The sequence below is a fragment of the Epinephelus fuscoguttatus genome, linkage group LG16 (assembly GCF_011397635.1).
Source record: "Epinephelus fuscoguttatus linkage group LG16, E.fuscoguttatus.final_Chr_v1".
NCBI lineage: Eukaryota > Metazoa > Chordata > Actinopteri > Perciformes > Serranidae > Epinephelus > Epinephelus fuscoguttatus.
Window position 1 is genome coordinate 36,466,902 of NC_064767.1, and position 16,362 is coordinate 36,483,263.

Sequence of the window (16,362 nt, forward strand, 5' to 3'; positions counted from 1 at the left end):
TTTTGATCCGTTTGTGCCAAAGCCAAATTTACAAATACATTAAAATCCAGTCATTAGCTGAAATCATGATAATTAAGTTAAGTATTTAAACCTTTTTTTTTGGTCAGTTTTGGAACATTACTCCTAGGGTTAGATACTTTCACTGTAGTAACGCTCTTGAACATGCATAAGGTATTTAAAAAAGGAAACTGGAGTGGTGCATCTTTAATGCAGTACAAAGCATTTTGAAGAGTGCTAATGTCGGTGAAACTGAGCCCACATTTTTGTGATTGTTCAAGTGTTAATATTGACAGTCTCATCCAAAAATCTCTGTTATACTACAGGCTTTCCTAGCTCATATCCACCAGTCTGTATGTATAATATTAAGTGTTTGTGGAGCCTGTTTGAATTGAACTGACCTTTCTTTATTAAACAATTTAGATCATTATGGCCCCATCAGGCCAACATTTAAAAGCAGATCTGCTTGTAAAGTGATGATAACCTCATCACTTCGCCTGTCCTCAGTGACCCCCTCCAACATACACTACCTCAGCCTGCTACACATCGACTACAATGTTATTGCATCAATCAAATGTATTAACTCTAGTTGTTAATGTGAATGTAGCTAAATTGCTTGAACATTTTTTGGCTACCTAAATTGTGCTTGGTTATGCTTTCATTCAGGTGTTACAAGAAAGTTAACCCAGTGTACGTCAAGTATTGCAGTCCTCCTGTAGGAATACTTCACCCCCAAATGATCATTTGTACATCAATTACTCACCCTGTGTTTTATGCAGAAATCAGGGAATACTTTGTTTTTCTCACATGCCTCCACAGTGATTGAAGAATCCAAAAAAGGTGAACATTTATGATGATTGAGGATCTTATTGTAGATTTTTGTCTAACACTCTAATGCTGAAATTTCTAATTCAGTATGTTTTTATGACCACATTGATGTCACACACATTTTTTTAACCTGTATATGTTACAATGAGCTAGTGTCCTTGTGGTGATCATTTAACCTTGGTCTTATCAGCATGATCAGCTTTCATTTCATTTAGGAAAAAATCCAGATGAATTAGGTTTTAAGGGACATTAACTTTTTCTCTTGCTCCCAGATTAATTAAACCTACATGATAATGGCTGTGCCATGTTTGTCCTCCCTTTTACCTGAGCTATCATGCATATATGGAGGACCTGCTCTATAACACGGGCTCCTTGGTGTGACAGCACAGATAAATCATTGATGCCAAAGGAATTACTTGGATAAAAGAAATGGCCGTCTCTTCTACTGTAATGGCAGTGTGAAACGCACTACTCTGTCAGTAGTATGCTGTCAGCATCGCAGTGTCTAGAGGAGGCAATCTCCTCAACCCGGTGTAATTAGGACCCCAGAGATGCTTCATTACTGGAGACTATTCCTGCACTGTGCCCGTCCACAGCTCTTCTGGTTCTGCTCTGGCTCGGCTCACTCTATACACCAATGCTACAAAATTAAAAAATATTATATGCAACCAATCAGTAAATGTAGGAAATGTGTTTACATCCTTGTTCCAAAATATAATCAAACTTGCTTTTTAACCATTTGGCGTAGACAGCTGGCTGCGTCATGAATGTAATTGTTCACACACTTGACTATGTACTACGCACTATGCAGAGGGAACACCACAGAACTAAATGTATAGAACTTCCAGATTTGCATGATATAACAAATGAACATGGCAACACTCTATACTATACTGTCAATTCTGAGATCACAGCAGAAAGAGTGAAAGCCACACCATCATAGACGATATCTAAAAGGCCCATAAATTAAGCATGCTGTGACAATGGGGAGCATGTCATTACGCCACAGCCGCCACTGCAGCCGCCACCACCAATTCACCATTGGCAGCGATTCAACATTTGGCTTATTCAACATGTTCATCAAAAGCTCTGCAGATCCCCTCAACTCTACAGACAGTTTTAGTGCCTTTCAGCTTGTTGTTTTGGGTTTACGGCCTGCAGCTTTGTTTTGTTCAGTTTCTTTGCTCCCATCGACCTTGTCTTTTCAGCATGCAGCTGTTTTCAGAGAAAAAGCTCTAATAAACTCATTCGACCACCTGTACCTTTATCAAGCAGCTGGTGAACATAGTGGAGGAGTTAAAGAGATAGACCTTTCCCTCGGAAGTTGGGAGCCCAAAACAGAGCTAATGGGAGAGTGAGCATTGAACTTATGTTTGTTAGGTAGACAGAAAACAAAATTGCAGCTCAAGGATTAATTTCAGTATTTTTGGACTGTCTGTGTAGATATTTGATTAAGTTGGTTTGACAGCGTTTCTGCTTAATAGTGCATGAGATTTAATTTTTGTCGACTGTAGCCTTCTCTTTTTGTGAGTCTGTAGTGTTTGTAGTTACTAATCACAGACTAACTAGATAGATATAGATACATTATAAAGATAAACAGATAAATCATAGATATGTTGTTGTTAATGTGGTATTATGGGTATTCCTATCAAAGACACACAAAAAATTCTAAACAGACATAAGAAAACCCTTTTCTCTTTTGATATGAAAAGGACAAGAAACCATGATCAATCACAGCGTCTGTCCATGAGTTATGATAAGATTAAGCACAAGGTCACCATCAGCGTAGGATCCGCTGTCATGGCAGGCATTTTTCACAGAGGACATCTTGACATATCACAATAGAAAAGCACAGGTGTAAGTAATAAATGGCTGAATCCCATATTGCTGCTTCAGTTTCAGGGTCCTGGTATTGTGCATGCTAGCATACTGTCATGGCTTACTGAGACACTTGGCTCAACAGAACAGAGGCGTTGAAACGTTGAAATTACTAAAAAAAAACACCTGTATTTTTCCTACTACAACTAGTTAAAATCTCTGTTGTGAAAACCGGCTATTGTGCTAGGTTGTTGTGGTACAGAGGAAGCTAGGCCTGGAGCCAAAGTTTCTGATTTTCTGGCCAATCTGCCCTCCAACCCTCTTTGGCTGTTAGATTTTGCTAATAACACAAAGGAAGGATGAGATCATAAATGAAAGCAGCTGAAATTAGTCTTACTCAGTACGTGCCTGGCCTCACTGTTAGTGTAAGAATACCTCTGTATGCAGGTATGCTTGGTACAGTCACCTGAGATAAGAACCTGGATCAGACAATGAACACACTGGGATTATATATCCCATCTGGAATATGAACACTTTGGGATCCTCTACTAAGACCTGGAGGATGTGGATGGTGAACAGAGCCTGCTCTGGGCTACTGGGAATTATTTCTAGCCATCTGCTTAATGACTCAGATCTGGATAAACAGCTGACAGTGGATGAATGGATGGATAGCTGTATTGTAGGAGTTACTGCAATAAAAAGATTTGTTTCCTTGCTTCTGGGCGTAACTATTTAAGTACATACCCAGCCATCAAAGTGTCTCAAGATGTCTTAGTGACAGAAATCAAGACGTCTCAAGACATTTTTGTACATCAAGACGTCTTAAGACATCTTAAGACAAAAAATTGAAGACGCCACCCATGTCTCAAGACATGCCAGAGCAGCACATGGGATGCACCCAGACAGATTTTTGTGTCTTGAAGACACTGAGTGTCTTAAGACATCTTAAGACATATTTCCTTTGGCTTAAGACATTCCCATTTTAAGACGGCTTCAGATATTGGTATGCATGTCTCAAAGACATGGTCAAGCTATCTTGTTTCAACTGGAGTATTATGATGATAATATGATAATGGTCTATTTATATTTTACTGTAAAATCTTATATAATGTTATTGGAGTGTAAATGATAATTACTTATTTTTTCAATATTTAACTTGCATTATTTTTAATTTCCTTGAGAGCCCTGCGTAATGGGATTAATAAGGTAAAAACAAACAAACAATAACTGAATGAACAAGTTAAAAATGTAAAATACTGCTTCAAATGAAGAAGGATATGGTAATGTACTGTGATTTTTTTTTTATATAACAATTGTTTTCAACAGAAGATGAACATAAACAGGAGGTGAAATTAAGTTTATAAAAGTGTTTAATGAATAAATTATTGAATTAAATGAATATCATAGAAAAGTATCATAGAATAATCAATTTTAAATATACAATAACAATACATTTATACTGATCTATACAAAAATATGTAATAAATAAAGAATGATATAATATTTTATCATTCAATTGAATAAATATGAATTTAAATGAATTAATCTAGGGAATACAATGAACGATTCAAAAAATACATTCAAACAAATTAAAAACTTCAAAAGATTGAATTAAATTCTATTTGAAGTTTGAACACACACGCACACACACGCACACGCACACACACACACACACACACACACACACACACCCTAGGCACTCTTCATGTCCTGGACTGCCTTAATGGCCTCGGCATTGGGGTCCTTTCCCCCCCTTAGGGCCTTGAGCCAAGCCTGCAGGTATGTTTTCACAGTGTCCCTGCAGGACTCATTCAGCACTCTCCCATTACCAAGGAGGTGGGCAAAGGCCAGGTTTGTGCCCCTCGTCACCAAGCGGTCCACATCGGCCTCCGTGCTCTCCATTGTTATTTTCTTAACTGCCCGCCTCCGCAGTTCAAGAAACATGGTGTATCTGCAATTTCAAAAAATATTGCTATTTAAAATGGGAATGAATCAAGAGACATCAAAATATGTTGTCCCTGTCCCCACTTACTTATTGAAGAACCACTACTCTTCTGATAAATCTATGCATTGACAGTTCAGTAAAGTCTGTAGTCTGTTTTGTGGGTTACATACATAAGGGTACAGTAAGATGTAAATAGTGTGCACACAAAGCTGTGAAATTAGGCTACAGCACCTATGGACCAATACTACATTATTGACCTTTTATACCTGTAATTAATGAACCATTTGTTCACAGTCTTCATCTGAAGCCCCTCACTAACAGCTCAGACTTCTCCTCAGTGGAGGGTATCTTTTCAGAAGAAAGAGAGCCTTGCTCTTCTCTAATGCCCTCTTCTGCTCCCCTTCATTGCCTGGAAAAACAAAATAAGTTAAAACGGTTTTCAACACCATATGCTCTCCTGCATCACAAAGAGATAGCATTATAGCTGGGATAGATGGAATGACAGGCGTTGTAACAGAGGTGGACTATCAGGTCTTCATAATGGGGCTGACATGGGGTCAGTGTTTCGCTAACTTTTTGCTTTGGGAAGGGGGTGCCTGGGCTGAAATGAGCGTGGTCCATCGTTCAGGATCATGTATATTAATCAGTTTTGTTGTTTGTTTTTTTATTCATTCATCTATCTGTCTATATTAATCATTTTTATTTATTCATTCATCTATCTATCTATCCAGTTGGTGTAGTCTGGTTTATTCTAGTGGGTATACTCTGACATACTCTGATGGATGTTTGTCTGCTTAGGGCCTCCATACACTAAAGACATGTTTGCCACATTTTTACCTTTACCTTTATACGCCATCCAGTGAAAATAGCTCTGAGACCCACTTATGGGCCTCCACCCACAGGTTGAGAACCACTGCACTAGTAGATTGTATTTGAAGCTTGATCCTTCAAAGATTGTTCTTATATCATGGAAAATAAGTGATGCAGGATACCTCAGGATGAATTTATCATTTAGAAAACAGTGAGTGAGTGAAAACAGCGGCTCATAGCTGGATGTCTGGAGATTTTTCTTTCGATTTTTTTTTTTACCATAATGTCGGCAACACGCTCTCTCCTCCACTCTCTTGAGTGTGGGTGGGTCTGTACCGGTGTGAGTGCAGGTGAGTATGTTGTGAGAGGAGCGAGGAGAGGAGAAATGCATTTGAAGGAATGTAATGAAACGATAGCGGCGCATTAGACTCTAAAATTGCGCAAATTAAAGTTAGCTTTTATTTGATAAAAAGAATACCTGTTATCGCCCTTTGATTGAAATAAAAATCAAATAATGGATTCTTTTTTTTTTACTTACGCACTTGAATTTCTGGGTGGGGATCCTGTTGGGATGGCGGGGGTGTCCGTTGGGGGGCTGGGCGCCGTCCCAAATAAACTATATGGGAAACACTGGAGATGGTGGGGCCTAGGATGAAACTAAAGCCTGGTTTATGGTTTATACTTCTGCGGTGCGTTGACGCCATTGCTATGCCTTAGCTTGGCGTAGGATTTTGTCCCACTATACTTGTGCGTCCGGGTGCTGCGCATGAGCGGGAGACTAGAGAAGTGGATATTAAGGCAATATGCGACTCTCAGCTGTTCGAGTCAACAAGCTAGCGAGTTCAGGCTCTGATAGTAGCCTTGTTACAAGGAGTCTGAACTCGCTGAAGGAGAGAGAGCTGTGTTTTTCCATGGCTTTGTTTTTCCACTAAACTTCGCTTTTCTGAAAAGTTAATGCACTAAAAAAATGTCTATGTAGCGTCCTCTTAAACTGTGGTATTATTCTAAGATGGGAGTTCTAGTATGCAGAGAAAATAGCCTGTTTATTTGGTACAATACTTCCCTGTTTGCGGCTGGTTCTGCGTCCAAAAGTTTGAGCAATTGTGTCTTACTGAGGAGAGGAGATAGCTGTGTACTGCATCTAATTTACTAAGTAGCCATATGGAGTTCATACAACCCCACTTAAAAAAAAACTGAACTATCCCTTTAAGGTTGTGTGCCAGAGGGTTGGTAGTGATGGTGGAGCTGTCAATGGTGAGAGTCGTAGGCATATATTCTTTTCTTTTTCACTTACTTGTCATCCTATTCCCAGCCATGAGGTGGCATGGGCATGAACATGCCACACAGGGACAGCATGCCCCATCTCCTCGTTCAGCTGACCCTGTGGTTCAAAATCATAGACATGAGTCTATAGCTATGACCGTATATCGATTCCATTTTCAAAATTAATGCACACCTCATAGTATCCCTTAAGCCCCCCACCTATTTTTCAACCTCCTGCGTGAAAATGACATACCCAAAATAAAAAGGGTATATCTTCACAAATACAAGGGCTGTAGGAATAATTTTTGTCACCTATGACAAAAACACCTATACGTTGTTACAGAAGTGTCAGAATCAAGATATGTATAAGTGTGTCTGAGAAAATCCATTTGGAACACATCAGAAAATGTAAATTTTGGTTCTCGCCTAAAGAAAAGTGTTTCATTTTGAGTTAAAACCACCCCTGGAAACACAGCCAAATTCAAATAGGAATTGTTAATGTAACATCTCATAGGTAACTGTGCAAAGGTGAACCTAAAAAAAAGGGTGAACCTGAACAGTTGTAGAAAGGTTTTAGTAAAGGTATGCCACGCGAAACACAAATTTAGCCTTTTTGGACATACATTTGTCCCCCCAAAAAACGGGGGCTCTTACCTTACTGTGAGTAGGCAATATTCTATAATTCAGTTTACTAAAATATTGACCACAATAGCCCCCTTAACCCTCTTCGAATGTCATCAGGGTAAGTAGATAAAGGCTAATTTTTCATTTTTGGGTGAACTATCCCTTTAAGAACATATTAGTGAATGAGGCTCAATGTGTATCATTCAACTATATTGTGTTTATGCTGTGTAGGCTCCTGTGTAAACTCCATGCATAAGTCACTTTAAATATACAGTACATTGCCCATGTTGTATAACCATTGCACATAGGGCTATTGTATAAAACCAGTTATTTACCCTTTTAACCATCCCAGTCACCAGTCTACTTAGATATAGATCTATGATTATTTGCCTTGTATTGTAGCATACATACTGCTGCAAATACGCTCCAATAAAGGATAAACTGCAATATAATTTTAGCACTTCTGGTTGGAATTGTCTTGTTCTATGTAATGATAAAGTTAATCTATGTCTATCACTCACTCACCTCGAACAACTCTCCCTCTGTTGGTGCCAAATCTTGATAGATTTGGCACCAGGATTGTCCCCTTGTCTCCTGGTGTCCTCTCGTCGTCTCCTCTCCTCCTGCCTTCTCCATCTAAATTACAAAGAATTTGAAAGAGTGAAGCATGCAGCATGATCATGCTTTACTATTTTGTATGGCATTAAAGTCTGCTCTGGCTCAAATGAAGACTGCTCTGGTTCAGTAAGAAAAGCAAGCATAAAGTACCAAAGCTAGCCAAATGTTATCCTTGATACAACCTAGTTAACGTTGGCTACATATGCGTTAACGTTAGCTAGCTAGCCAATAACCGAATAATATAACCTCATAACCAAAAGGGTGTATCGTTCATTTTCCATCAGACACAGTACACTGGCGCTTTGGCTACATGTATTACAAACTTTGATTTTCGCCTTCACTGCTCGACGTTACGTTCCCAAGTCTCGCGGGGCATTTTCATTAACCCGATAGCTCCCAGTCTCTTAGGATACGGCAATTTATTCGCGGGCTTTGGCCCGTGCCAGCTCAGCCGCGTGCAACAGTGTTGCAACCAACGGCGCCTGTCAACTCAGCTCGCGACAGTCAAGCACACATCAAGCCCAACTGTACGCAGTTTGACGCGTAGCGAGCAGACTAACGTTGCCGTGTCTATTTGGTCGTACAAATGTTGCGAATTCGCTCCGATAACGACAACCCTCATCCCTAAGAGTCAGAGAAGATGCAGAAGGTAAGTTGTATCTATCTACCTTATTTAGTTATGAGCCAGGCGGGTTCCTTGTCTTAAGAAGTAAGCGTTAGCATCTTACCTTAGAACTAGTTTGTCGGACTTGCGAGTCCCACACGCACCGTCTCGTCATTTTGCTGCCAGAGTGAAAGCTTGCCCGAAGTTCCTCTTTACCGTTACTGAAAGGCGGGTTTGCAGGATGAGTGTGAGGCCAGTCGCCTGTAACGTTAGCCAACGTTAGCCTGGTGAGACTAGCTGTAGGATCACAGAAAGTCCGTTATTTGTGCTGGCCACTTTTTTCATCACTTTCGATTTCGCCCGACTTTTTCTTTACACATTTAACATATAATATATATAAGACCATATAATATTGTAACGCAGATGCATAAAGCTAATTTGCCTTTTGTTAAGCAGTAATGCAGTTCCTAGTACGTCAGTGTTTACAATGATGTGATAGGCTCCCAGGCGCAGTGATATGGTGTAACAGAATAAGAGTTAGCGTGTGTGTGAGAGTTGTCGGCTGTCTGCCGTAATGCATAGATGTAGAGTTGAACCTCCTCCGTCGGTGCCTGGGAGACACCAAAGACAGCCTGCCTTGGCCTGATATGCTAAGAAAGATTGTACAAAGTCAAACACAGTGTTGGTGAGTGTTGTACCCATAGACATATATACATAGACGCCGCATTGACTGCCGCTGCCTATTGGAGCCAACGTCCTCGCCGGCCACCATCTTGGATGGGTCTCGCTTCGCCTCCACAGTGCATTCACTTCTATTGAGGAAGGAGCTGTATGCACAAGTAAAATAGAATAACTCACTGAATTTTCAACTGATTTTCACGCGGTTTGGTTTGTTACAAACGGCACACATGTAGTTATGATACAGGATGCTTTCGTACATTAAAAATGCGGGATCTCATGCTTTAATACTTTCTGCAGATAGCAACTGCATGTTATTTAGGTCACAACACAGTTCTTTCTTACATGTGTGTGTGTATATATATATATATATATATATATATATATGGAGAGAGAGAGAGAGATGTATATACTGTATAAACACAATATACACAATACAAAAATACACAATACAAAACACAGTGTAGCATATTATGTATAGCACACCTTTGTGCACATATTCACTTTTCCACCAGCTGTGCTGCAAATATCCCCTGCTGCTCATCCTTCTGTATCTTTTTTCAAATTATCTTGACCACAGTCCAATTTTCATAGTTATAATACCAATACCAAAATTAATTTCAGTGTTTATGTAAATTTTGAAAACGTTTTTTTACTACTTTTGAGGGATCACAGCAGTCAGTGTAATAAGAATAAGAAGAACTTTATTAATCACCAAAGGAAATTTCAAAGAAGTCTGTAAGATCATCTTTTTAACAAAGTATTATGAAGTCTGATGGCTGTGGGTATAAAAGAGAGTGAGTGTGTGTGAGAAATAAACTCAACCAACAATCAAGCATTTTCTTTATTAAAATATATTAATAAATGTATTAATATGCTATACTATGTTTTATATTGGTATATTGTGTTTATACAGTATGTTTACACAGTATATATATATATATATATATATCTCACTCTGGGTTTGAGGTGAATAAAAGAACTGTGTTGTGACCTAAATAACATGCTGTTGCTATCTGCAGGAAGTATTAAAGCATGAAATCCCACATTTTTGATGTACGAAAGCATCCTGTATCATAACTACATGTGTGCCGTTTGTAACAAACCAAACCGCGTGAAAATCAGTTGAAAATTCAGCGAGTTATTCTATTTTACTTGTGCATACAGCTCCTTCCTCAATAGAAGTGAATGCACTATGGAGGCGAAGCGAGACCCATCCAAGATGGCGGCCGGCTGGGACGCGCTCAGGCAGTCAATGCAGCGTCTATGTATATATGTCTATGGTTGTACCTGCCTTGAAGAAGTGCTCAGTAAACCGTTGAACTGAATTCCCTTGTCGTGACAATTCTTCCCCGCCTCCACTGATGGTAAAGAGTTTTAAGATCACGACAACATTTAACATGTAAAGTGTCCCAAAGGAACGGTAAGCAAAATCTTTTTTGCTCCATAAGACCGTTTTAAACCGTTATAAAAGATTGCACTGCTTGCGTTGTCATGGCAACATGTAAACAGTGCTCTTAGCAGTGCCTGCAAAATATATGGAAATAATGACATAAAATGAAATGAAATTAGACTACTTTTTTTATCTATTTATTATTAAGGCTATTGTGTGCTGTGACTGATTTAGGCTACATTAATGTTATATGGAGAAAATAGAAAGCCTTTTTATTGCTCACAGACTGCTTTGCTTTTGTGTCTCTTAAGTTCACAATGAGGAGGACTCTGATGAAGGCAATGAGTTGCAAGACTATGCCTATGAAGAGGATGAAGAGCAGGACATGCCTCAGCCAGACGAGGACATCATGGACATAGATATTGAGGAAGCTCCTGAGCCAGAAGGCATTGATGATGCTGAAAATGAAATGGTAGGCTAATAACAAACCTAGATTTTGCTTTACACTTTTACTGCCATCTGTAGAGTCCAATTGATACACTGTGATAATGCATTGCTTTTTACTCTATGCGGTCTTAGGACTGTACAACTGAAGGTTAGGCTACTCACAAAATTACTATATGTCAAGAAAATAACACAACAATACATCATTGCCACATTAATTATTGCTGTAATGTTTATTAAGGGATATGTCATATGTTTATGTATGTTTGCTTATACCTTGCCTCTACAGGTGGATCTATATCCATTCAATTCCTTCACTGAGGCATCCCTGAGCCTGTTCTTTGAAACCTCTGGCATTTCAGAGAGCAATTTTTCTAGCTTACTAGAAATCCTGTCACGACAGTTTCAAGAAGGAGGACGTACCACCAAATGTCAGTGTTTTCAAGGTAGGCAAAGCAAAGTTGGATACCATGGCGCTCTAGCATCAGCTTTCCATTGGGCACTCACATAGGGTCCTGTTAATGACTGTAAGTAAAGAAATAGGCTTGTTTTAAGATACTGTACTCATGTAATTTGACTGTGTTCCCCATTTCAGAAGATAAGGAAAAACCTACCAAAGGTGCCTATTAGTGTACATGGTGATGATTCCCATTTCTACCACTTTAATATGGAGAAGACAGTGGACAACATCTTAAAAAACAATATGCACATGGCCAAAATGACATTTGTGCCAGTGACCGACTGCCACAGGGACGCCTTCAATTCAAGGCTCTTTCATCAGAGCAAGCTCTTTTGCATACAGTCTGTCAAGACAAATGTGGGCAAGGTAAACTAATTTTTTAAAAAGCGCACACCAAAAAAGATGCAGGTCATCATTTTATGTAGGCTTTTTTACTTTTTTTTTCAGGTAACTGCACTTGACATCATCAGGATTAACACGGACCGGAGAGCACAACTTGCAAGAGTGGAGTCAATTGCTTTTGATAGCTCTAAAAGAAACCTGGTCCTTAGGTGCAGGCTGCTGTTCCGTGGCCTGGAGATGAGAAATCACCAGCAGTATCACCATATAACACCAGTCAGAGAACAAATTTTCATCTCTACGCCATTGAGTCCATTACACTAGATGATGTGGTGAGAAAATGCCACAGATCCAACAGTACACTGGCCAGTACTTGTACAGCAGCCACTCTGCCACAGCTTTTGCAGAGCCAAGCGGCAGGTTCATCAGAGATGCATCAACTCTCCTGCTCATTGCAGTGAGGGACAGCAACAAAGAGACCGTCCACAGGTACAGTAGAACTTTTCATGGTCAATGGACATGAATAATATGTTCAATCAAAAGAGTGAGACTGATGTAGCTAAGATGAACATGAACATGTATGAAGTAGCCTAATTGTTTTTTTCTTTAAGGAGTACCAGTGCTCGCTGTACATCCATTTATATTTTGATGGGTTTGGGCTGTACAGGCGGAAGTACCATTCCACTAATGGGATGTACTTTTCCCTTTGTAATTTGCCTCGTTCTGAGGGGCAAAAGGGAACACATGGGCATCATAGGCCTCGGAGAACCAGGTAGCATGGTCACTACATTTAGATACAAATAGTTAATTGTTTACATCATGGCCTATGTAGGATTTGATACAGTTTATCTTCTTTCCAAATCAGGAACATCATTTCAGCAGTGTATGGATGCCATTTCACCATACATAGAGAAACTGCAGGAAGGTTATTATGCTGACTGCCCTTACTATGGGGGTGAGGTGTTTGTTTGTGGAGGAATTGGCGAGATCAATGCAGACATGCCCCAGGCAAACCACTGTGCCAACTGTTTGTCATCCACTGCAAACAAAAGGTTAGATTAATTATTACTTCATAAGCTATTTGGTTTTACTGTTTATTGTGAAAAATCTTAAAAATGTATTCCTAATCCCTTTTCCTTTGCCCTCTCTTAGATGTAGGTTTTGCACGGTTGACAAGGCCGACCTCTCCAACCCACAGGTGGCCAGTGAAGCACCCCGCAGGACAAAGGCCAACACAAACAACATTATCGCTGCCATGTCTGAAATGGGTGTTGTGGAGAGGAAACAACATGAAACAGAGACTGGGACCCTGTATAGCCCGAACAACCAGCTGTTCTCCGATGGCATTGTCATTGAACCACACATTCAGGTAAATGTTTTAATGTATCTGTAGCCACAATGAAGCTCTGAGCAACAATACCAATGGACTGAACATGTCCTGCTCTACCTTGTGTTGAAAGGATTGAAACAGGAAGCATGTATGATGAAAACCATGTAAAAACAATACTACGGTTGGCTTTGTATTTTGTTTAAGACAAGGATCGATCACTTCCACCTCGATGCTCTTGGTGTTGGAAGACTGCAAATAAGTCTGATCTGGGGCAACGTGAAGACACAAGTCCAACAGTTCCTCAGTGATCTGATTGTTGCAATCGACAGACCTCATTGGCTCAAGCAGGTAATAAAGTTATATAGATAACCAATGCATTTACTCAGGGACAGTCCACCCAAAGATGATGCTTTTGCATGTTCATTTTAAATTGATCTATCCTTTATAGCTTTTTGTGCTATGCAGAGATTAAATTAATTACACAACACATTATTCTTTTAGCTCCCAGATCTTCATCACTTGGCATGTGCCACTGGCTGTGAGGTGCTCCATCTTATTCAGATGTGGACCATAATAACCAGAGATGTTTTGTGTTGCCCTGAGGCATTTACAGCAGCCTCTGCTGAATATATTGGCATAACAACTGCCGCCTTGTCACCAAAGCCAACATCTTGCTGAGTGGCTACTTGTCTTCAATCCGATCGGCAAGTCTAACTGACGAGGAAGCGAGGCAACTCCAGGTTCACATATGTGACCATCACAGACTATTTGAGAGGGTAATTTTGTACCTCCATTTTGTTTTGTCTCCAATGCTACTGTACGTTTAGACATTTAAGAACTTTTTATTTCCATATTTCTTTAAGATATGGAAGGCAGAGGTGGCAAACCGGGCTAACATCCATTGTGGCTATCACACTGGGGAGCAAATAGATGTACTGGGCCACCCCATGATTGGTGACTGCAACCGCTTTGAGCGATACCACCACAGGATCAAGGACATGGGTAAGTAAATTTCCCTGACATTTCATTTGCTAGGCCCTACAGGTGCTTGAAGCTCACTGTCTTGATATGCATGTTGTATTTCAGTTATCGCTCACAAGAATGGCGTCAGTATCGAGAAAACAATGGTGAAGAGGATTGCAGTGTTGGATGCCCTTTGCACATTGTCAACACCAAATGATGGAGCAGCAGAAAATACATCTGTCCACGGGCTTCCAGGCTACGCCCCTGTTTACAGGCCATCGGGATCAGTCACACTGATATCTGCCGCTGAATTTCGGCAAAGACGTGGGCTTGGTAGGAAAATCTATTGCAAAATATGTTACTAAAATAAATTACTAAAATAATTGTATTGCTTGTTAACATATTCCTGCGTGTCAGTTCTACCAATAATGTCTAAAATGACAGTAACAAGATCCTTTACTTTATTCTAACTCTTTTCTTAACAGGGTTACAGCTTGGAAACCAAATGCCAGAGTTATCCCATCTGAAAGTGGCAAAAATGATGCGGCAGCCGGACCTCATGGAGAGGATGGGGGATAGAGTCCTGACATGGGAACAGATCTTCCTTGGACCCAAGGTATGATCCCTGTAGTTGATAATTCTCAGTCTAGTACACGAAAATGCATATTAATAAATGAGTACTATCTTCTTGTATGGAAGCATTCTTTGTATCATATGCTGTTATTTCCTAGGTTTGGATAAGGGGGAAGCCTGTCATCACCATCATTGACAACCCTCTTTCTGGGCAACCGGAGAGATGCATGAAACACCAGAGTGCTACACTGTCCCCACAAAAATACAAGTATGTTATCAATGTGTTTAATAAGCGGTAGCAATGTATTGAATTGAGAAACTTGTATTCAATGTATTATTAGATTAGATTAGATTAGATAGTACTCTATTAATCCCTTTGGAAAATTCCTCAGGGAAATTAGAATTCCAATAGCTATTACAAAAAGTAGATAAAAAGATACATAAAAAGGATAGATATTAACAAAAATATAAATAAAAACAAATATAAACAAAATAAAATAAATAAAAATTATTAATAATATAGTAAAAGAAAAGAAATAAATGAAATATGGCTACTAGCTGGCTACTGGCTACCGCCACTGCTCCTTCCGTCCTCTGTCCCTCCGCCACTCCTCCTCCCCAGAACCAGGAGCCTCCCTTGAAAAGCTGATGAAACTGGCTCTTGGTAGCATTTTTGAGGGAAAAACAGGCTGCCGGTAGCTTGTAGCGTTTATAGTTAAAGCAAATATCAATGCTCTATATAAAACAGAAGAAATGTATTCATAATAAGAGCAGATAGGTAAAAAATATAGGGAAAGTCTAAAATCTGTACAAAATTGTTTAAAAATTGGAGAAAAACTAAAAACTGAGAGCTATTGGCGAGGCAGCCATTTACATCCAGTGCCATGGCAACAACACAAATTATATTAAATTAATTCTAAATTATTTTATTATTTATATTATATATTATAATAAATTATATTATTAAATTATATTAAATTAAATTATAACAAATTATAGCACAGCATTTGTACCAGCAACACAATAGTATTGCATAGTGTTTCCCAGATGCTGTGCATCCTTTCATGGATTAGGCCCTTAGAAATTTATCTAAAGAAATGAAAATACCCCTTTTATAATAAACCTTTTTATATAAACCCAAGTGTGTTTAACATATATTATCTCATTCTCAGATTTGATATAAAGACTATCAAAGTTGGCTCATTTGTGGAGACAGCCCCTCTCAACCCAACCCATGTGAACGACAGGCAACCAGTGAAAATCACCGCCATATGGGCTACCATCTCAGGTAAAGTAGTCAAAAGATCTTGAATAAAATATGTAAAGAAGATTACAGAGGAACCAGGCAATGTGAACCCATAACATAATGCTTAATGCTATCGTGTTAGGTTAAGCAGTTATACTAAAGATATTGATGTAACCCATAGCTAAATGCATGATGTTTTTTTTCCCCAGATAATCCGCTGGTCCTGTTTGAGGGGACCATCTTCCTGCCACAACACAGAGAAGATCCCCTGACAGGTTGCAAAGAGTATCAAGAAGGAGGAAAACTACTCTTTCCGACAGCAGCCATCACTGACACCCTCCTGTTCCTCCACCACAAATGCTTCTGGGAACCAAATCAACACCTAGGGATCGGGACAAAGTCCACTGCCACCAATGGACAATACTGTCA

At 39.5% G+C, this 16,362-nt stretch overlaps 1 protein-coding gene and 2 long non-coding RNA genes across 4 annotated transcripts in view; 2 read left to right on the forward strand and 1 right to left on the reverse strand.

Annotated features, from left to right (window-relative positions):
• The window catches only part of ttc27 (tetratricopeptide repeat domain 27), a 137,740-nt gene that overhangs the window by 18,497 nt on the left and 102,881 nt on the right, over window positions 1-16,362 (forward strand). The gene's annotated exons all lie outside the window — the stretch shown is intronic.
• LOC125904043 (uncharacterized) lies at window positions 4,934-7,866 on the reverse strand. Its single transcript, XR_007451360.1, has 3 exons — window positions 7,811-7,866; window positions 6,693-6,779; window positions 4,934-4,997 (listed from the first exon to the last, which is right to left on the reverse strand). It is a non-coding gene; the product is annotated as an uncharacterized LOC125904043 (long non-coding RNA).
• LOC125904039 (uncharacterized) lies at window positions 11,420-12,098 on the forward strand. Its single transcript, XR_007451356.1, has 3 exons — window positions 11,420-11,468; window positions 11,618-11,848; window positions 11,930-12,098. It is a non-coding gene; the product is annotated as an uncharacterized LOC125904039 (long non-coding RNA).